Source organism: Triticum aestivum, chromosome 5B (assembly GCF_018294505.1).
Source record: "Triticum aestivum cultivar Chinese Spring chromosome 5B, IWGSC CS RefSeq v2.1, whole genome shotgun sequence".
Classification (NCBI taxonomy): domain Eukaryota; kingdom Viridiplantae; phylum Streptophyta; class Magnoliopsida; order Poales; family Poaceae; genus Triticum; species Triticum aestivum.
In genome coordinates, this window is record NC_057807.1 from 316,674,950 (window position 1) to 316,699,665 (window position 24,716).

Consider the following 24,716-nt stretch of genomic DNA (forward strand, 5'->3'; position numbering starts at 1 on the left):
TTCAGTTGATAAACTAAAAGTGAAAAATAAAAAAATTTACAAACTCTTTTGCTCTTGTTTTCATAAATAAGCTTCAGTAGCACCCAGGTTTTCAGCAAAGATTATGACTAACCATGTCGACAATAACTCTTAAAAATTATGTTCACTCATATCAATGGCATAAGCAACTAGTGAGTAATAATAAAGCATCTCAAACGACAACACTTTGTCAAAACAATCATGATATAATATGACCATAGTGGTATCTCGCTAGCTCTCTCTGAGACCGCAAAACATAAATGTAGAGCACCTCCAAAGTTCAAGCAATGACTAAACATTGTAATTCATGGCAGAAAAGATCCGGTCATGATGCATCTAACATTAGCTACACACAATGCATGAGGATGACAATAGTGCTCTCAGATTTGGCGCTTATTTGAGAAGGTGATGACACAACATAAAAGTAAATAGATAGTCCCTTCGCAGAGGGAAGCAGTGATTTGCAGCGGTGCCAGAGCTCATATTTTAAAACAAAGATAAATGAAAATTTGAGAAATGCACCCTTCCTGTTTACTTCGTGACCATTGATTATCGATATCTTCCATGCTAAACACACCAGTGGTGGTTCCCAAGCGATAAAAGTAAAGGTTTACTCCCCATCCACCAACAAACACACTCCACGGTGAGCCGAATCCACGGGTACCGTCCATACCAACATTAGTCCTTGGGGGAGTTTTGTTTAATTATTTGCAAAAAAATTGAATTCGGGATTGGGAATCCCTATTACTGCCCCTCTCGTGCAAGGACAAGTGAATAAACACTCGTCATGAGAATAACCCGCTTAGCATGGAAGATATTGACTACCTCCTATCACTCTATGAACAATCCAGGCACACAAAAACAGATGTTTATTTGAAGTTTTTAGAGATGGCACATGTAAATTTACTTAGAACGATAGGGTAATACTGCATATAGGTAGGTATGTGGACTCATATGGAATAATTTGGGTTTTAGGATTTGGATGCACAAGTAGTATTCCCGCTTAGTACAGGCGAACACTAGCAAATAGGTTGATAAGCGGCCAGCTAGAGAGAGAAAACGGTCATGAACATGCATTATGCATAAGTAACATCAGATACTAGCATCGGTAGGATATGAACATCATGAACATAAATATCATAGAGGCTATGTTGGTTTTGATTCAACTAAATGCATGAACATGTGCCATGTCAAGTCACTCGAACATTTGGAGGAGGATACCATATCATCATACCACATCACAATCATTTTAATGCATGTTGATGATGACCCACAAGTATAGGGGATCTATCGTAGTCCTTTTGATAAGTAAGAGTGTCGAACCCAACGAGGTGCAGAAGGAAATGACAAGCGGTTTTTAGTAAGGTATTCTCTGCAAGCACTGAAATTATCAGTAACAAATAGTTTTGTGATAAGGTAATTCATAACGGGTAACAAGTAACAAAAGTAAACAAGGTGCAACAAGGTTTCCTAGCAAAGGACAAGCCTAGACAAACTCTTATATAAAGCAAGCTCTCCCGAGGACACCTGGGAATTATTGTCAAGGTAGTTTTCATCATGCTCATATGATTCGCGTTCGTTACTTTGATAATTTGATATGTGGGTGGACCGGTGCTTGGGTGCTGCCCTTTCTTGGACAAGCCTCCCACTTATCACTAACCCCTCTCACAAGCATCCAAAACTACGAAAGAAGAATTAAGGTAAACCTAACCATAGCATGAAACATATGGATCCAAATCTGCCCCTTACGAAGCAACGCATAAACTAGGGTTTAAGCTTCTGTCAGTCTAGCAACCCATCATCTACTTATTACTTCCCAATGCCTTCCCCTAGGCCCAAATCATGGTGAAATGTCATGTAGTTGACGTTCACATAACACCACTAGAGAAGAGACAACATACATCTCATCAAAATATGGAACAAATACCAAATTCACATGATAACTTATAACAACACTTCTCCCATGTCCTCAGGAACAAACGTAACTACTGACAAAGCATATTCATGTTCAAAATCAGAAGAGTATTAAATAGCATTAAGGATCTGAACATATGATCTTCCACCGAATAAACCAACTAGCATCAACTACAAGGAGTAATCAACACTACTAGCAACCTACAGGTAGCAATCTGAGGTTTTGAGACAAAGATCGGGTACAAGAGATGAACTAGGGTTTGAGAGGAGATGGTGCTGGTGAAGATGTTGATGGAGATTGACCCCCTCTCAATGAGAGGATTGATGGTGATGACGATGGCGATTATTTCCCCCCTCCCAAATGGATGTTTCCCCGGTAGAACAGCTCCGCCGGAGCCCTAGATTGGTCCTGCCAAGGTTCCACCTCAAAATGGCGGCGCTTCGTCCCGAAAGCCTCTCTCTGATTTTTTTTCTAGAGCAAAAGACACCATATAGCAGAAGATGGGCATCGGGGCCTGCCAGGGGACCCACGAGGTAGGGGCCGCGCCCAGGGGGGTAGGGCGGGCTGTCCACCCTCGTGGCTGATTGGTGGCCCCCCTCTAGTGCTTTCTTCGCCCAATATTTTTTTATTCCAAAACTGATCTCCGTGAAGTTTCAAGACTTTTGGAGTTCTGCAGAATAGGTCTCTAATATTTGCCCCTTTTTCTAGTCCAGAATTCCAGCTGTCGGCATTCTCCCTCTTCATGTAAACCTTGTAGAATAAGAGAGAAAAGGCATAAGTATTGTGATATAACGTGTAATAACAGCCCATAATGCAATAAATATTGATATAAAAGCATGATGCAAAATGGACGTATCAACTCCCCCAAGCTTAGACCTTGCTTGTCCTCAAGCGAAAGCCGATATCCAAAAATATGTCCACATGTTTAGAGATAGAGGTGTTGATAAAATAAAAATATGGACATGAGGGCATCATGATCTTAAGAACAACAACATATATTCTCATATGATTTCTCATGCTCAAGTAACAATTTATTCACAATGTAAAGTATGAATTAGAAACTTCATTCAAAACTAACAAACTATGATCTCACTCATTGAAGCAATTGCAATTTATCATAACATCGGAAAGAGTCATTATAAGAGCTTTTAAGCAAGTCCACATACTCAACTATCATTTAGTCTTTCACAATTTGCTAACACTCATGCGATACTTATGGGTACAAAGTTTCAATCGGACACAGAGAAAGATAGGGGCTTATAGTTTCGCCTCCCAACCTGTTACCACAAGGGTAATGTCAACAATAATAGTTTATGAGAACTTACATCTGAGTGGATATATATATATCCGGATCTCTCTAACACATAGTGCTTGCCAAAGGATAAAAGTGTAAAAAGGAGAGGTGAAGATCACCATGACTCTTGTATGAGGGCAGAAGGTAAAAATAAAAGATAGGCCCTTCTCAGCGGGAAGCAGAGGTTGTCATGCACTTTTATGGTTGGATGCACAAAATCTTAATGCAAAAGAACGTCACTTTATATTGCCGCTTGTGATAAGGACCTTTATTATGTAGTTCGTCACTTTTATTTCTTCCATATCACTAGTTCGTACAAAGCTTATTTTCTTCACACTAATAGATCATACATATTTAGAGAGCAATTTTTATTGCTTGCACCGATGACAACTTACTTGAAGGATCTTACTCAATCCATATGTAGGTATGGTTGACTTTCATGGCAAAACTAGGTTTAGGGATGTTTGGAAGCACAAGTAGTATCTCTACTTGGTGCAAAGAATTTGGCTAGCATGAGGGGGAAAGGCAAGCTCAACATGTTGGATGATCCATGACAATATAACTTCTTCGGATATAAGAAAACATAACCCATTATGTTGTCTTCCTTGTACAACATCAACTTTTTAGCATGTCATATTTTAATGAGTGCTCATAATCACAAAAGATGTCCAAGATAGTATATTTATATGTGAAAACCTCTCTTTCTTTATTACTTCCTATTAATTGCAACGATGACCAAGACTATGTTTGTCAACTCTCAACAACTTTTATTCATCATACTCTTTATATGTGAAGTCATTACTCTCCATAAGATCAATATGATCTTTTTATTTCTTTTTATTCTTTCTTTAATTCCCTCAAGATCATAGCAAGATAGCAAAGCCCTCAACTCAAAACTACTCTTTATTATATATAACTCACGGACTCGATTACATAGATAGAGTTCAAAACAAAACTCAAAGCTAGATCATACTAAAACTTTATTCTACTAGATCAAGATATAACCAAAAGGATCAAACTAAGAAAAACTATAATGATAGAAGTGTGATGGTGATACGATACTGAGGCACATCCCCCAAGCTTGGCGGTTGCCAAGGGGAGTGCCCATACCCATGTATTTATGTCTCTTTCTTTGGAGGTAGTGATGATGGAGTTGTTGATGATGTAGGCTTGCCGTCCATCTTCCAAGGCATAGGCTCACCATCGTAGAAGGATGAACGAGTCTCCGGGATCCTTAGATCTGCAGCCAAACTCATCCTCTTGAATCTATATTCATACTCACAGTTTTGGTTTTGCAGGTCATAGATCTGGGCCTGGAAGTGCTTGATTTTCTCGTGAAGCTTGAAGATGGCCTCCCCAATGTTCTTGGAATCCAACTTGTGATTGTTGGTGAACTCTGTGATCATCATGTGATTGGCGTTGAGTCCACGTTCCACCATCCCTTGGCACTTGAAAACTTGTTGCTGCATTGCTTCGAGTCTTGTGTCCATGCTTCCGGTCTTCTTCGGTCCCTTAAGATCGCGGATGTGCGGCACCCCCTCACGCATCTCAATGGTTTGAGGGTGTTGCAGCACTTCCGCGAGGTACAGGTTGATGACCTTCTCGAAAAACTTGTCCTTGGGGCGCTTGGAGACGTCATGGTGATCTAGATCTGTCAGATAAACAACTCGAAACAAAAACAGAGGGTTTTGTCGTGGTACAATGGTCAAAACCTTTGGGAAATTATATAATGAATTTTTACCGACCAAAAGAAGTATTGTGCAAGAAAATGGAGTCCGGAGGGCACACGAGGTGGCCACGATGTAGGGGAGCGCGCCTCCACCCTCGTGGCTGTTTCATGTCTCTTTCGGACTACTTTTAATTTTCCTAATTTTTTATATATTCCAAAACGGAGAAAAATTGCTATTAGAACAGTTTTGGAGTTGGTTTACTTACCGTACCACATACCTATTCCTTTTCAGAGTCTAAAACGTTCTAGAAAGTGTCCCTTGTATATTCCTCCTGTGTTACAGTGTCAATTATATTGCTTTCAACATTTATGGGATTACCTGAGATATAATGTTTTATTCTTTGACAGTTTACCACCTTTGGATTTGTGCCTTCGGCGTTGTTGATTTTGATGGCCCTGGAACGATAGACCTCCTCGATAATGTAAGGACCTTCCCATTTAAAGAGAAGTTTTCCCGCAAAAATTCTTAAACGAGAGTTGTATAGCAAAGCATGATCACCTACATTAAACTCACACTTTTGTATCCTCTTGTCATGCCATATTTTAACTTTTTCTTTAAACAACTTGGCATTTTCATATGCTTGGGTTCTCCATTCATCAAGCGAGCTAATGTCGAATAACCTCTTCTCACCTGCAAGTTTGAAATCATAGTTGAGCTCTTTAATAGCCCAATATGCCTTATGTTCTAGGTCAAGAGGTAAGTGACATGCCTTTCCATAAACAATTTTATACGGAGACATACCCATAGGATTTTTATAAGCAGTTCTATAAGCCCATAATGCATCATCAAGTTTCTTGGACCAATTCTTTCTAGATCTATTAACAGTCTTTTGCAAAATCAATTTAATCTCTCTATTACTCAATTCTACTTGACCACTAGACTGAGGATGATATGGAGATGCAATTCTATGATTAACATCATACTTATCAAGCATTTTATGAAAAGCACCATGAATAAAAATGTGAACCACCATCAGTAATTATATATCTAGGGACTCCAAACCTCGGAAAAATAACTTATTTAAGCATCTTAATAGAAGTGTTATGATCAGCACTACTAGAGGGAATAGCTTCTACCCACTTAGTAACATAATCAACATCGACTAAAATATGTGTATACCCATTGGAGGAAGGAAAAGGTCCCATATAATCAAAGCCCCAAATATCAAATGGTTCAATAACAAGTGAATAATTCATAGGCATTTCTTGACGTCAACTAATATTACCAACTCTTTGGCATTCAACACAAGACAAGACAAACCACGAGCATCTTTGAAGAGAGTGGGCCAATAAAAATCAGATTGCAATACCTTATGTGAAGTTCTATCCCCAGCATGGTGTCCTCCGTAAGCCTCGGAGTGACACTTCCGTAGGATTTGTTCCTGTTCATGCTCAGGTACACAACGTCTAATAACACTATCTACTCCTTCTTTATAAAGGTGTGGGTCATCCCAAAAGTAATGTCTTAAATCATAGAGAACCTTTTTCTTTTGTTGGTATGTGAAACTAGGTGGTATGAATTTAGCAACAATGTAATTAGCATAATCAGCATACCATGGAGCACTACGAGAAGCATTTATGACTGCTAATTGTTCATCAGGAAAGGTATCATCAATAGGTAGTGGGTCATCAAGAACATTTTCTAACCTACACAAGTTGTCTGCAACGGGGTTCTCAGCTCCCTTTCTATCAATAATATGTAAATCAAATTCTTGCAGCAAGAGAAGCCATCTAATAAGTCTAGGTTTAGCATCTTTCTTTTCCATAAGATATTTAATAGCAGCATGATCAGTGTGAACAGTTACTTTGGAATCAACAATATAAGGTGTGAACTTATCACAAGCAAATACAACTGCTAAAAATTATTTTTCAGTAGTAGCATAGTTTCTCTGGGCACTGTCTAGAGTTTTACTAGCATATTGGATAAAATTTAATTTCTTATCAACTCTTTTCCCTAGAATAGCACCAACAGCGTAATCACTAGCATCACAAATAATTTGAAAGGGTAAATTCCAATCAGGTGGCTGGACAATAGGTGCTGAAATCAAGGCTTTCTTCAGTATTTCAAATCCTTCTACACAATCATCATCAAAAACAAAAGGAACATCTTTTTGCAAGAGATTAGTGAGAGGCCTAGAAATTTTAGAGAAGTCTTTAACAAACCTCCTATAGAAACTATCATGACCAAGGAAACTTCTTATACCTTTGATATCTTTAGGACACGACATCCTTCAAATAGCATCTACTTTAGCTTTATCAACTTCAATGCCTCTTTCGGAAATTTTATGCCCCAAGACAATACCTTCATTAACAATAAAGTGGCACTTCTCCCAATTCAAGACAAGATTAGTTTTTTGCATCTCTGCAAAACTCGATCAAGGTTGCTTAAGCAATCATCAAAAGAAGTTCAGTAAACGGAGAAATCATCCATGAAAACCTTAACAATCTTTTTACAAAAGTCAGAGAATATAGCAGTCATACATCTTGGAAAGGTAGCAGGTGCATTGCATAAACCAAAAGGCATACGTCTATAAGCAAAAGTACCAAAAGGGCAACTAAAAGTGGTCTTTTCCTAATCCTCTTTTGACACATGTATTTGAGAGAAACCAGAATAACCATCTAGGAACCAAAAATGTGTATGGTTGGATAGTCTTTCTAGCATTTGATCAATAAAAGGTAGAGGGTAATGATCTTTTCTAGTAGCCTTATTTAATTTGCAGAAATCAAATACCATTTTATAACCTATAACAATTCTTTGTGGGGTCAATTCATTCTTATCATTAGGAACAACAGTAATACCTCCCTTCTTAGGGACACAATGAACGGGGCTTACGCACTGACTATCAGCAATAGGATAAATTATACCCGCCTCCAGAAGCTTTAGTATTTCATTTCTTACCACTTCTTTCATCTTAGGATTTAACTGTCGTTGGTGATCAACAACTGGTTTACCATCCTTTTCCAGTTTTATTTTGTGCTGACATAGAGTGGTACTAATGCCCTTAAGATCATCAAGAGTATATCCAATAGCGGCACGGTGCTTCTTTAGAGTTTTCAATAATTTCTCTTCTTCATGCTCTGAAAGGTTAGCACTAATAATAACATGATATATCTTCTGTTCATCGAGATAAGAATATTTGAGAGTATCACGTACTTGTTTAAGCTCAAACACGGGATCTCCATTGGGTGGAGGAGGATCTCCGAGAATTTCAACATGCAAATTGTGTTTCAAAATAGGTCCTTGCTTAAAGAATACTTCATCTATTTCCCTTCTTTCATTCATAAACATACCATTTTCATTGTCTAGCAAATATTGTTCTAAAGGATCATTAGGAGGCACGCCAATAGAAGAAAGACCAATAATTTCATCTTTACTAGGCAATTCTTTATCATGGTGTTGTCTATGAAATTTTAAAAAATTAAAGTCATGAGACATATCCCCTAAACCAACAGTAACAATATTTCACAGTCTATCTTAGCATTAACAGTATTCAAGAAGGGTCTACCAAATATAATGGGACAAAAGCTATCTTGTGGGGAACCAAGAACAAGAAAATCACTAGGGTATTTTATTTTCCCACACAAGACTTCAACATCTCTAACAATCCCAATTGGTGAAATAGTGTCTCTATTGGCAAGCTTAATAGTAACATCAATACTTTCTAACTCAGCAGGTGCAATATCATGCATAATTTCTTTGTATAAGGAATGAGGAATTGCACTCACACTAGCACCCATTTCACATAAGCCATGATAACAATGATCTCCTGTTTTAACAGAAACAACAGGCATGCCAACAATAGGTCTATGTTTATCTTTAGTGTTGGGTTTAGCAATCCTAGCAGCTTCATCACAGAAATAAATAACATGCCCATCAATATTATAGACCAAGAGATCTTTAACCATAGCAATACTAGGTTTAACTTTAATTTGCTCAGGGGGTGTAGGTGTTCTAGTATAACTTATGAACCACAATTCAAGCTTTAGCATGATCCTTTATTCTAATAGGAAAAGGTGGTTTCTCAATGTAAGCAGTAGGAACAATAGGATCAACATTATAAGTAATAGTTTCTTCTTCAACTTTAATAGGTTCTACTATTTTTTACTTCAATGGGAGGATGATATTTAAACCACTTCTCCTTGGGGATATCAACATGAGTAGGAAATGATTCACAGAAACAAGCTACTATCTCAGAGTCAAGTCCATATTTAGTGCTAAATTCATGAAAAGCATCGGTGTCCATAAAAGATTTAACACAATCAAACTTAGGGTTTATACCTGACTCCTTACCTTCGCCGAGTTCCCAATCTTTAGAGTTGCATTTAATTCTTTCCAATAGATCCCATTTGAATTCAATAGTCTTCATCATAAAAGAACCAATACAAGAAGTATCGAGCATGGAACGATCATTATGAGAAAGCCCATCATACATTTTTTTGAATAATAATTTCTCTTGAGAGCTTATGATCGGGGCATGAATATAGCATTGACTTAAGAGTCCTTTAAGCTTGAGCGATACTTTCTGCTTCACGAGGCCAAAAATTATATATATAATTCCGATCACGATGAACCAGATGCATAGGATAAAACTTCTGATGAAATTCCAATTCCAATCTATTGTAGTTCCATGATCAAATATCATCACATAGCCTATACCATGTCAATGCCTTTACCTTCAAAGATAAAAGGAAGACCTTCATCTTGACAACATCCTCGGGCATACCTGCAAGCTTAAATAATCCACAAACTTTGTCCATATAGATTAGGTGCATATCGGGATGTAATGTTCCATCTCCTGTATAGGGATTAGCTAGCAGTTTCTCTATCATACCCGAAGGTATTTCAAAGTAAATATTTTCAGTAGGTTCAGTAGGTTGAGGAGCAACTCTTTGCTCTTTCGATCGAGGTGAAGATACCCCGAACAAGCCCCTCAAAGGATTGTTTTCCATAGTAACAAGTGGCAGTAAATTTCAGCACACTATATAAATGTTTCCTTACCAAATCCACTTACCAAAGGCGCTTCACTCCCCGACAACAGCGCCAGAAAAGAGTCTTGATGAACCACAAGTATGGGGGATCTATCATAGTCCTTTCGTTAAGTAAGAGTGTCGAACCCAACGAGGAGCAGAAGGAAATGGCAAGCAGTTTTCAGCAAGGTATTCTCTGCAAGCACTGGAATTATCGGTAACAGATAGTTTTGTGATAAGGTAATTCGTAATGGGTAACAAGTAACAAAAGTAAACAAGGTGCAGCAAGGTGTCCCAATCCTTTTTGTAGCAAAGGACAAGCCTAGACAAACTCATATAAATCAAGCTCTCCCGAGGACACATGGGAATTATTGTCAAGCTAGTTTTCATCATGCTCCTATGATTCGCGTTCGTTACTTTGATAATTGATATGTGTTTGGATCGGTGCTTGGGTGCTTACCTTCCTTGGACAAGCCTCCCACTTATGATTAACCCCTCTCGCAAGCATCTGCAACTACGCAAGAAGAATTAGGGTAAACCTAACCATAGCATGAAACATATGGATCCAAATCAGCCCCTTACGAAGCAACACATAAACAAGGGTTTAAGCTTCTGTCACTCTAGCCACCCATTATCTACTTATTACTTCCCAATTCCTTCCCCTGGGCCCAAATCATGGTGAAGTATCATGTACTCGACGTTCACATAACACCACTAGCGGAGAGACAACATACATCTCATCAAAATATCGAATGAATACCAAATTCATATGATTACTTATAACTAGACTTCTCCCATGTCCTCAGGAACAAATGTAACTACTCACAAAGCATATTCATGTTCAAAATCAGAGGAGTATTAAATAGCACTAATGATCTGAACATATGATCTTCCCTGAATAAACCAACTAGCATCAACTACAGGGAGTAATCAACAGTACTAGCAACCCACAGGTACCAATCTAAGGTTTTGAGACAAAGATCGGGCACAAGAGATGAACTAGGGTTTGAGAGGAGATGGTGCTGGTGAAGATGTTGATGGAGATTGACCTCCTCTTGATGAGAGGATCGATGGTGATGATGATGGCGATGATTTCCCCCTCCCGGAGGGATGTTTCCTCGGCAGAACAGCTTCGCCGGAGCCCTAGATTGATCCTGCCCAGGTTCCACCTCGAGACGGCGGCGCTTCGTCCCGAAAGCTTCTCTCTGACTTTTTTCCAAGGCAAAAGACACCATATAGCAGAAGATGGGTGTCGGGGGCCTGCCAGGGGGGCCACGAGGTAGGGGGCGCGCCGAGGGGGTAGGGCGCACCCTCCACCCTCGTGGTTGACTGGTGGCCCCCCTCTGGTGGTTTATTCGCCCAATATTTTTTATTTATTCCAAAACTGATCTTCATGAAGTTTCAAGACTTTTGGAGTTGTGCAGAATAGGTCTATAATATTTGCTCCTTTTCCAGTCCAGAATTCCAGCTACCGGCATTCTCCCTCTTCATGTAAACCTTATAAAATAAGAGAGAAAACGCAGAAGTATTGTGATATAACGTGTAATCATAGCCCATAATGCCATAAATATTGATATAAAAGCATGATGCAAAATGGACGTATAAATTGACATCCAAGATAAATCATTATCCACTCCTAGCTTCTTAAGCATATGGCATGAGAAACTATAATCTCTAATTGTCATTACAAACATGTTTGGTCATAATAGACTGAATCATGGATACTTGGTTAAAAATATTTACAAAAACATAACAAGTTGAGTTCATACCCGTTTCTATCTGCCACAACCAGTTCATCAAATATTGTCATTATTGCCTTTCACTTGCATGACCGAATGATACATAAATAATAATAGTGCAAGAGTGTTGTGGACTAAGCTAGAATCTGCAAAGATTTTTTTCAAGAAGAGAAGACAAGGCAATTTGAGCTCTTCATTAGATCAACAATAATGCATATGAGAGCCACTCAACATTTTTATCGTGGTCTTCTCCTCGGTATGACTCGATAAAAGGAAAAGAATTTCAGAGAAACACACTGAAATATTTTTGGAGTTTTTAGTTTTTCTTGAGCAAAGCAAATTAAAGAGAAAACAAAAACAAGAAAAACTATTTACAAGGGAGATCCCCCAACAAGCAAAAATAAGAACAAGGAAATCTTTTTGCGTTTTCTTTTAAATATTACAACTAATTAAACTAGAAAGAAAACCAAAAAGAAGCAAGAATTATATTTTTAGATTTTCTCAAAGTTTTTTCAAACACACAAGAAGAAAGTGAGAAAATGAATCTAGCATGGATAATGCAATGAAAAAGTGTGGACACTGACAATTAGAATGAAATATGTGAACATGAATGTAATGTCGGTGGAAATACGTACTCCCCCAAGCTTAGGGTTTTGGCCTAGCTTGGAAATCACCGTCTGTGGCCTGCATAATAATTAGTGTGATAGCTCATGGAGGCTCTTGGTGCAGCCACGACCGTTGCGTTGTGTGCGCGAGCCTCGCTCTCAAAAACATAATACCTTCCTTTGCTGTGATAATCAAAGAGAGCAGGCGCAGGCAAATATGTGTGCACAACAGAATGTTTATTGAAGAACAAGTTATAAGTATAATCAGTGATCTCGCCCTTAAGGAACTTATGGAGCTTCATGGCCTCAAAGTCTAGATACTTAGTGGGTAGGATGGGGTCATTAGGCCAAGGTGACACACCACACTCCTCTACTAAACGTGAAGCATAAATCCCACCATAAAAATATCCACTACCAGCGTTATGTTGCAACCTGCGTGCCACAATCGCTCCAAGGTTATAACATTTAAAACCCATGAGAGCAGTGTGTATGAGGCTCAAGTCAGGAGCACATAGTGTACTAAGTCTTTTTTGCCTACGATGCATTTTCCATTAAACAGAGCAAAGTAATAGAAGGGAAATGAATACTTTTTATTCTACCCTGTGTCACTCCTCTATCCTCGCCAAAACAAAGGTTGATCAAGAATGACTCATACTCAGACCTTGGTGGTTCATCCAACAAACCCCAATATGGAATTTTACACACACCACTAAACGCGTCTAGAGACATGATAATTGAGCGGTCATAAAGTTTAAATGAAACTCTAGATTCAACAGGATGAAATTTAAGCTCTTTAGTAAATGATTCTGTGAGACTGAGGTATTGATTGCACTTATATTCAATGTAGGGATCGACCTCAGCATTGTGGACATACTGATCTAATTCTTCTTTAATTCCTACACTCACCATAAAATCGTCACATGGCCATAGGCAGGATTTAGTGGCAGCTTCCCTAATCAACCTTGCACTTGGTTCAACATAAGATTGATGAATCGAGCCCCAGCTAGAAGATGCCTCCGAGGATCTCCACCTCGAAGAACACCTTCCAAAGAAGTTCATCAAATTTGCGTATAGTTTTCTGAAAAATTTTGGGTTACAAAATTTTTGTCAACAAAACTTTGCAAGATTGTTAGCAACTACTCATAGATATGTATAGAGTCCATATTGAGCATTCAAACTACTTACAACTCTAAGAATTCAATATGCAAGCTCATCTACAACAGCACCAAGAGTAGCTAATTATTCAAAATATAATCCACTAAAGCAAAAACTAATTGGACCAATGGAGGAGTCACATACCAAGTAGAAATCCCCAAAAACAGTTTTGGAAATGGAGCTTCAATCAAAGAGATCGAAATCTACGGGTTTGAGGGCAAGAACACGAGAAAGAGAGCAATGGTGATTTTTTTCTGAAGGTAGGTGATGACATGGGCTAAAGAGATAAGTGAGGGGGCCCATGTGGGGACCACAAGCCACCAGGGCGCGCCTGGGGTTGCTGGCATGCCCAGGTGGGTTGTGCTCACCTAGTGCACCCCCCTCTGATATTATTTGCATCAAAAATTCTTAAATATTCAGAAAAAATTTGTATAAAATTTTAAGGGCATTCTGAGAACTTTTATTTTTGAATCATTTTTTTATTGCACGAGAAATTCAGAAAATAGACAAAACATGGCACTTATTTTATTTAACTAAAAAGAATAAGAAATAAAAGTTGGGAGCAGAAGGTTGCGTTTACTAAATTCATCAACTTCATATCTCTAACAAATGATCCATTAATAAGGTTGATCAAGTCTTATTAACAACTACTTTCGATTAGCATGAAACCGAAGAACTTTCATAAAACACTAAGTTACCTCAACGGGGATATGCTGAAAGTGCAATCATGCCCTTAATCATATTTTGATGTTGATGACAACACATATGCTCGGGACTAATCATGTTTATCAAGTATATCTCAGGATTATGTTCCAAAGACCGTGTGCATGGATCATGACTAGGGACAAAAGCATATAACTCAAGAATAGAGATACAAGACATTGACTTCATTTATGGTTTGTTCTTGAGTATAGGGATCCCGCACTATTAAGAGGGGATCGATGGATCTGTGAAAAACTTGCTCAAAAGTTGCTATCTATATACCTTGCCTTCGGACGTCCGGTGTTCTACGGACGTCCGGTCCTTCCTGATTGCCCGGACGTCCGGACACTTCCGGACGTCTGACACTCCCACAACAGAAACATTTTTACGGATGTCCGGAACCCTCCGGACGTTTGACACTTTCACATCAGAAGCATTCTTACGGATGTCCGGCCCCGCTCGGACGTCCGTATCCTGTACACTGGATTGTGGGTCACACTTTTCACAGCGGCCGGTCGTCCGATGACTCTCGGACGTCCGGACCCATTTGGGTCTCCGTACGTCCGACGTTCTCCGGACGTCCGGCCATCCTGTACCCCAAACGGCCACTTTTTCCCACCACCTATATATACTCCCTTCCCATCCACGGGATAGGGTTGACCATTCACTTTGAGCCTCACAAGAACACTCCTCACTCTCTCTCTCATTCATCCATACTAAATCCTAGATTCCAAGTGTTCTAGGAGCATTTTGAGAGAAGTTCTCCAATCAAGTGATAGATCCACTTCTTCCCCTTCTTTGCACCAAAGGAATTCGTGACTTGAGCAAGTTTTGAGCATTTCCCCATCGTTCTTGTTACTCTTGGAGGTTGGAGACTCCTAGGTGGTAGGAGTCATCCGGAGAGGAATCGAACTTTGTGATTACCCTCGGAAAAGTTTGTGAGGGTTTGGAGACCACCCCAAGGTCTACCACTAGTGGTTGAGAAACGCCTCCGTGGTGTTGTCTCAAAGGGAGAATAGGGTGAGCCTTCGTGGCGTTGGTGTTCCTTCGTGGTAACATCCATCCCTCTAACGGTGACTAGCTCCCCTCCAAGGGAGTGAACATCGGCTTACATACTCATCTCCCGGAGTTGCGGTTATTCCTAACCTTAACTCTCTACTTGTGGTTACTTGTCTCTTTACACTTGCATACATTATATTGTGCTTGCCTAGTTATGTGTTTGTGTTATTTGCTTAGTACTTTGTGCTCACGTGCAATTGTTAGGCTCATCTTCATATTCCGCATTATTGCCTAAAAATTGCCAAGTAATAATTAAAATTTGTAATTGTACCTATTCACCCCCTCTAGGTCCATCTCGGTCCTTTCAATTGGTATCAGAGCCTCGTGCTCTATTCTTGTGGCTTAACCGCCCTAGAGCGAGATGAACCCAGATGGGACTCCCCTGGTTGTAGATCCTAAGGCTAAAGGCGAGGCTTCTTCTGAAGTCAAGTCCTTTACGTCTCAGGATCTAGAATGGGCCCTTGCTAAGCAAAAAGAGGATCATGATGCTTCTCTTGAGGCCTTGGTCCAACTAAGATTAGCCACGTTGTCCGCGGTGCTTGCACCACACTCAAGTGGTGTGAGTCCGAGCCCAACTGTGCCTATTTCATCACTTGGTCAACAACCTCCTAGCAATGAACACACCAGTGTTCCTTGGCTTTATGCAAGACCTCAGGTTGAGAAACCAAGATATAACCCTCAAGGCAAACCTCCTTTACTTACTGCTACTGCCGATTTTGCATTGTGGAAAGTTGCTATGCAGGATCATCTTCGACATGGAAACGATGAGATGCTGGAGATTATGGAGTATGGCTATCATGTGGTTGATCCAAAGAACCCCACACCAAGAGAAATATATGACAAGAACCTCAATGACACGGCAATCATGTGTATAAGGAGAGGTATGGATGAAAAGCAAAGGAGACCGTTCATACACATCAAAAGTGCCAAGGAACTATGGGAAAGTATTATACGATCCAGGACTGGCACTTCTACCCTCCGGAGTGCTCAATATGAAATTGCCAAGGGGCAATTGCAAAATTTTGTATGGAAAAAGGTGAAACCCCCAATCAACTCCTTGAGCGTCTCATGACTCTCACTGCGGATATTGAGTCATGTGAGTGTGACAAGACTCAAGATGGATTCAATATGACTAAGAGGTTTCTTGTGGATAAGTTGCTTCATGCTCTTGCTCCATATCATCATCAAATGGTGTGGGACATAAGACAACACCATACCTTCAAGGAAATGACTACAGATGACATCATATCCACCTTCCAACTATTTGAAGAGTCAAAGGCCAATGCCACAAAACATCTTGCCATGCATGGTTCCCCATCATCAAAAATCAATCTTGCATTGAAGGCCAAGCAAGTATGTGAAGATGAGCAAAGTGAAGAAGAAGAAGATGATGATGAGGATGAAGATGGTAATGAGATTGACTCCGACGAGGGCCCTTTGTATGAAGACATGGCTCTTTTTGTCAAGAAGTTTAGCGCCGGAAAATTCAAGGGAAGATTTCAAAAGAAGAAAGTGAGAAAATGCTACAACTGTGAAGAAACCAGTCACTTCTCCAACGAGTGCCCTTATGAGAAGAGAGAAGATAAACCAAGGTTTCCCAAGACCTTTCCCAAGAAGAAGTTGCCGAATCCTTTGAACTCCAAGCTCAAGAAGAGAGATGGAATGGCAATGGTTGCTCAAGAAGAATCTGATCCGGATGATGTTAGTGGTGTTGCCGGAGTTGCTCAAGACTCTCAAAACACGTTGAGGTTAGTAAACAAGAGTGGTGACGTGGTCACCTACAACTACATGAAAGATTACAAGGGCAACGCTCACAAGTGCCTAATGGCAAAGGCCATGGTTGAAGAAGGAGAGGACCAAAGCTCTTCTGACAAGGTCAAGGTAACTCCACGATCAAATCCTCCTCTTTTCACACCTTCTACTCCTAGTGATGAGTACCTTGATGCGGAGGATAGCTATGAGGATGATGATCTAGATGATCCTATGATTGCTAAACTTAATAAGTTCATGTGCTCCCTCAAAGGAAAGAAACTCACTATGTTTCGTATGCTTATGGAGATGGTGAGTAAGCACACCATCACCATTAAGGAACTCGAAACCCTCGTCACCGAGGAAAAGGAAAAGTGTGAAATCCTTGAGCGGAAAGTCCAATATGAGGAAGCACGAAATGATGAACTATGCTTAAAAATTGGTGCAAACATTGATGTTCACACTAATGATCTTGCCTCCTTGAAAAAGGCTATTGACTCTTGTGAAGAGTTAATGAATGATAAAAGCAAGCTTGTGAAGTCTCATGCTTCTCTATCTAAGGATTGTGAGCTTCTATCCGTGTCCCTCAAGACTAAGGAAGGAGAGCTCACCGTTCTTAGAAAGAGTTTTGAGACGCTCAAACTTACTTATCTTGAAACTTTAGCCAAGGCTTACTCTTCCCCTATTATAAATGTTGATGCTTGTGCTACTAACTCTAGTAGTGATCTAGCATCTATTCTTGAGGAAAATCGTTTTCTCAAGGCTCAAATTGAGAAAGGTCTCATGACATGTGCTCAAGGGCAAAAGAATCTTGATGAGATTTTGAGTCAACACAATGAGGTGTTTGCCAAAGAGGGACTTGGGTTTGACCCTAGCACAAGTAAGAAGAAGACGTCCTCCCAAAAGTGCACAACTCCTCTAAACGAAACTTTTGTAAGAGAAGGGCACAAGGAGAAAGGTAAGGTTGTGAGTGGGAAGGCCACAAGGGGCATGCCCACTCTCAACAAGCCTAAAGAGTTCATGCCTCCTTCCTATGTACTTCGGAAGACTAAGGATGGAGAAGTCTTTGCAAAATTTGTTGGTCCTCGAAATGCATTCCGTTTCTATGCTATTTGGGTCCCTAAGACCCTTGTAACTAACTTGAGAGGTCCCATTGCAAAATGGGTGCCTCTAACCAAGTCCTAATTGTGTGTAGGTAAGCTTCTCCGGTGGAGTGAAATGGGTGATTGATAGTGGATGTACAAATCATATGACCGGAGATAGCAAATTGCTCTACGATTTCATGGAAGCTATTCAACCATTCATGAGCATTATGTTTGGTGGAGGTTCAAAAGGACAGGTACTCGGGTTGGGCAAGGTGGCTATCACCAATGACATGTCTCTTGCAAATGTTATGCTTGTCCAATCCCTTAAATATCACTTGCTTTCTGTTCGCCAATTGGCTTCTGTTGGTTATGATACACTCTTTGGACTAACGGATGTGAAAGTCTTTAAGAGAGATACTCTCGAAGTGGCCTTTGTTGGAGAGTTGGATGGCAACCTTTACACGGTTGATTTCTCGAAAGAGAGCACATTCCATGCAACTTGTCTAATGGCCAAGGCTGACAAGGGGTGGCTATGGCATCGCCGGCTAGCCCATGTCGGCATGAGAAATCTTCAAGATCTCTTAAAGGGAAATCACATCCTTGGACTAACCAATGTCTCTTTTGAGAAAGATCGTGTGTGTAGTGCATGCATAGCCGGGAAGCAACATCAATCAAAGCACCCACCCAAGAACATAGTATCTACTTCAAGGCCCCTGGAGCTCCTTCATGTGGATCTTTTTGGGCCTCCTTCATGGGATAGTCTTGGTGGGAAAAAGTATGGGCTTGTCATTGTTGATGATTACTCAAGATATACATGGGTGTTCTTCCTCAAGTCCAAGGACGAAACGAAGATCACCTTCATTGATTTTGCCAAGCAAGCCCAACGCAAGTTTGACAGAGAAATCCGAGCAATAAGGAGTGACAATGGCTCTGAGTTCAAGAACTATACCTTGGAAGAATTTCTTAGTGATGAAGGGATTGAGCATCAATATTCAGCTCCATACACTCCTCAGCAAAATGGTGTAGCCGAACGGAAGAACCGTACACTTGTAGAATTGGCAAGGTCCATGTTGGATGAATACAAGTCACCACATAGTTTTTGGGCTGAAGCTGTCAATACCGCATGCCATGCATCAAACCGACTCTTCCTCCGCACTATATTGGAAAAGACTCCATATGAGCTTCTAACTGGAAACAAGCCAAATGTCAAGTACTTTCGTGTATTTGGGTGCAAATGTTTCATTCTCAACAAAAGAGAACGGTTAGGAAAATTTCAATCCAAAACAATTGAGGGTATATTTGTTGGTTATGGATCAAACTCTCACGCCTATAGAGTCTACAACAAATCCAATGGATGTGTTGTAGAAACTTGTGACGTGGTGTTTGATGAATTTAATGGCTCCCATGGGGAGCAAGTTGATCTAAGTGATGTAGGTGAAGAAGATTCTTCTCAAGACATTTTGAACATGGGTGTTGGTGCACTTCTTCCTATGGAACAAGAACCTCATGATGATGATGAAGAAGATGGAGGTCTCACGCATCATCAAACTACCTCAACATCCATACCAACACAAGTTCCTATTGTTCAACCTATACCCTTAGCCCGTGTTGATGAGGTTGATCAAGTCTCACTTAATGATAACCATCAAGAACAAGATCATCATCAAGAGCAAGAACAAGAAAGTCCAATCATGGATGACGAACCTCAACAACTGCAACATGAACAAGAAGATCTTCCTCCACACGTGAATGATCCATATGTTGAAGATGTGGATGATGGACATGAAGTTGAACCTCGTGAAACCCTCACCTCCATCATGCCTCGAGTGGCCGGTCGTGTTGATGTTGACAAAATCCTCACCGGCATCTCGGAAGGTAGAGTCACTCGTAAACATTTGACAAACTTTTGTGCTCACTTCTCGTTTGTGTCTAGTATTGAACCACTCAAGGTACAAGAGGCTTTGATGGACAACGATTGGCTTGTTGCTATGCAAGAAGAGTTGAACAGTTTTGAACGCAACCAAGTGTGGTCACTAGTCAAGAGGCCGTCCACCGAGCACAACGTCATTGGAACAAAATGGATTTTCAAGAACAAGCAAGATGAAAATGGTGTCATCATCCGAAACAAGGCAAGGTTAGTGGCACAAGGGTACTCACAAGTTGAAGGTTTGGACTTTGGTGAGACCTTTGCCCCCGTTGCCCGTCTTGAATCCATTCGCATTTTACTTGCTTATGCCGCTTTCAATGGTTTTACATTACATCAAATGGATGTGAAGAGTGCTTTCCTTAATGGTCCTCTACAAGAAGAAGTATATGTGTCACAACCACCCGGGTTCGTTGACCCCTTTCACAAAGACTATGTGTATAAACTTCATAAGGCTTTGTATGGCCTCAAACAAGCACCTCGTGCTTGGTATGATCATTTGAAGAAGTTTTTACTCGATGATGGTTTTGTGAGAGGGGTGATCGATCCCACTCTTTTTACTAAGAGGGACAAGGGTGATTTGATTCTATGCCAAATCTATGTAGATGTTTGGTTCTCCTAACATTCATTTGTGCAAGAAGTTTGCGGATTCCATGACCAAGAATTTTGAAATGTCACTCAATACGGATTTGAAGTTCTTTCTCGGATTTCAAATTCAACAATTTCAAGAAGGAATTTTCTTATCTCAAGCAAAGTACCTCAAGGATATTCTAGAAAAGTTTGGTATGTCTGACGCTAGTCCATGCAAGACACCCATGCCAACCAAAATCACTCTCACTGAAGACACAAATGGTACTCCTTTCGACCCATCTACTTACCACTCTATGATTGGTTCATTGCTTTATCTTTGTGCATCTAGACCAGACATCATGTTCAGTGTATGCATGTGTGCTAGATTTCAAGCTTTCCCTAAGGAAAGTCATCATAAGGCGGTTAAGCATATTCTTAGATACCTTGTTCACACCCCAAAGTTGGGCCTCTGGTACCCCAAGGATGCTAAGTTTGATCTCATTGGGTACACGGATGCGGATTGGGCTGGAGACAAAGTGGATCGTAAGTCCACATCCGGTGCATGTCAGTTTCTTGGACGATCCTTGGTGAGTTGGTCCTCGAAGAAACAAAATTGTATTGCTCTCTCTACCGCAGAAGCTGAATACATTGCTGCCGCTAGTTGTGCAACTCAGTTGTTATGGATGAGGCAAACTTTGAAGGATTACGGTATCACCTATAGAAATGTGCCTCTTCTGTGTGATAATGAAAGTGCCATCAATATTGCTGAGAACCCCAAAGATCATCTCCGCACCAAACACATTGATATTAGGTATCATTTCTTGAGAGATCATGTTGAAAAGGGTGATATTCACATTGATCACATTGGTACAGATTTTCAACTAGCAGATATCTTCACCAAACCTCTAGATGAAGCAAGATTCTGTCGACTTAGGCGTGAACTTGGTATCTTGGAGCTTGACAACATTATGTGAAATCTAGTACCCAGTCATGCATGAATCTAATGTCTTGTCATGATGTAGGCATATACTTAGGGGGAGACATTCAATTCATGAATGTTCTCGCCCTACTCAATGCATAAAAAGAACCAACACTCTCAAAGTATCCATGGGTCTAGACCTATGGTGCTTTAACATGATGGAGTAGTGACTATGCACTTAAAGTTCAAGTCTTTCTGTGTCATGTCATGTCTACTCAGACATTGTGGCATTAGCCACCACTTGTAGTCTATGGCTATGATTGAGTAAGGTAGGATCTGAGTTACTACATAAACAAGTTTTACTGTGAGAAAATGCCTTTCTCCTCATCATGATCAGCACCTGCATTCTTGCCTCCTGTCCAAACTTCTGGCGTCGGACGTCCGTAGGTTCCGGACGTCCGTGTGGTATTTCACTGCCGGACGTCCGTATATTCTGCTCTGATTACATTCGTCCAGTCGTCCGGCCTCTCCGGACATCCGTAAAATCCACTCTGGTTCCCTTAAGTTGGCCTAGATGATGTAGCTCCGGACGTCCGGAAGACTCCGGACGTCCGTAAAAACCTTTTTGTTACAATCTTCCCGGTCGTCCGAAGCCGTCGGACATCCGTAGAATCATCTCTGTTATCCTCTATTTGCTGATGGTCCAGGCTCTGGTCGTCCGTCCGTTCCCGGACGTCCGGACGCATATATGCCTCCGGTCGTCCGTAGGCTCCGGACGTCCATACATTTTTACTGGGGTCTATATATACCGCGCCGTAGGGTTTGGTCAACCAACCCCATCCTCTCCACTTGGTTCGCCGCCACCGCCGCTCCTGTCATCCTCTCCACTCCCCGCAGCCGCCCGCCGCCATACCCCTCGCCAGGGTTTCTCCCTGCCGTAGATCTGCGACTCGCCGTCCGGCCCGTCCAGCCCGTTCTGCTCGGAGTTTCTCTCCCCGGCCAGTCCGTCGACCCCCTACTCCAGCACGTCGCTCGGCTCCTCCGTGCTCTTCCTCGCAAGGTAGGGCACAACCTTCTCTCCCCCTCCTCATGCATTCACCCTGATCTATGGAGGGGTGTTGACATGTGCTTTTCGTCTCCCTTAGGTCACGATGCCTCGGTCCAAGCACTCCACACGCAAGCAAGTCGCCGGAGGGCCGGCTCGTCCGTCTTGTCGCGGAGGCTCCGACGACTCCCAGGAGGAAGATCGCCCTCGGAAACGTGCCTCTCGTCCTCCCAGCTTGTCCAGTGATTCCTCTTCGGAGGGGTTAGATTTTGAGGATGAGATTGAAGAGGTGGATCCGTCCCCGATGATTGGCGTCCGCGTCGCTGCCCCCAAGCCCGGTACTCGTCGTCCAACCTTTCAACCTCCTCCTCCTCCGGTGCAACCCCACGGTGATGCCCGTCACATCTCCATTGAGCCTCCACTATCACTAGGCCGTCATGTTAAGCGTTTCAACGAGGTCCCCAAATCTTCATATCTTAAATTGCATCGTGATGTAGATCAATTTACTGTTGTTAGGGATTCTCAGGATAGTCGCTTTCGCACAAATGTCCAAGCCAACATCTTCACCACGATTGTCATCCCTAAAGGCTTGTCACTTCATGTTTGCATTGATCTTGAGCACGTTCGCACTCATCCGGAGAAATATCCGGGAGCCATTGAGCTCATTGAGTCGTCAAACCTAGCTGCCCCATTCTCCTTTCAACACGATTTTAACCATGCTGCCATCCATCAGTTTTATGCCAAATGTTACTTTGCTCCTGATAACACTGTCACATGGATGACCTCCGACACTGCACTCACAGCATCTTATGTTGAGTTTGTCACCGCACTTGGATTTCCCGACACTGGGTTCAAAATCCACAAGGATGACCCCAACCATAAGCCCAAAGGCATTGCGGTTTGTGCGGATCTCCTTAGACCCATATCATCTTTGTCTAGCACTGAAAAACATAAGGGTCTAAATCAAGTCTCCATTTGGTGTTTTCCATTCAATATCATTTATCAGTGTGTCATCCACACCATTTATCCCAAGATGGGTGACAAGGGCTCCTGCAGCAGCTACTGCATTGATCTCATGCATCGCCTCTTCACATCTCCTAAAGGGAAGATAAATGTTCCACACTTTCTATGGCATGAGATCCGCCTTGCTAGCTTCCAGCACAAGCGGGCTTTCCCTCATGCACCTTTTATTCAGGCATTTATCAAGAGTGTAGCTCCCTTTCCCATTGCACGCACTCATATACATGAGAGATGGGTCATCCCACCTCACATGCGGCTGACCATGTTCCTCCTCCTTCTGCTACTGCTAGTCGCACCGCCGCTAGTTTTCCTTCTCACGCTACCCATCCTCCTTCCAGTGATGCCCCCTTTGGGCGCATTGCTCGTTTTCTTGGGAAGGCTCATTCAGCCATGATGAAGATGTTCACCTACCATTGCTCCCAACACCACGATGTGGTCACTCGCATGGTCACTTCCAAGAACGCTCTAAAGGCTCGTCTGAGAGACTCAGGCGTATATGATGTGAGTGACGATGAGCGTCTTCCTGCAGATCCCCCTTCTGATTTGGTTTTCCCTCCGGTCCTGAGTGGGCCGATTTCTTCGACGAGGCTGGTGGCAGTGGTGTTCATGATGATGATGATGAGGATGATCTTTAATACTGTCATGTCATTCCCCCTAGTTCTTTTCTTCGGATACTTGATGCCAAAGGGGGAGTAGGATCCATATGCATTACTCTAGCTCATTATGTAATCGAACCTATGTTATGAGTAGTTTGTTGAACTATGTTATGAGTTTGTTGGTTATGAGATTTGGTGAATCTATATGAAGTGTAACTCTTGATTATCGTGGCATCAGTTTGAGGGGGAGCCCTCGTCATTTTTGTTTTTAGTAGTATCTATGGTATCACTTTGAGGGGGAGCTCGCTCGCTACTTATTCTTATTATGGTTATTGAGCTCCACAACAAATACTTCCGATTACTATTATGAGTATGCATATGAGTTGTCATCAACTACCAAAAAGGGGAAGATTGAAAGTGCAATCATGCGCTTAATCATATTTTGATGTTGATGACAACACATATGCTCGGGACTAATCATGTTTATCAAGTATATCTCAGGATTATGTTCCAAAGACCGTGTGCATGGATCATGACTAGGGACAAAAGCATATAACTCAAGAATGGAGATACAAGATGTTGACTTCATTTATGGTTTGTTCTTGAGTATAGTGATCCCGCACT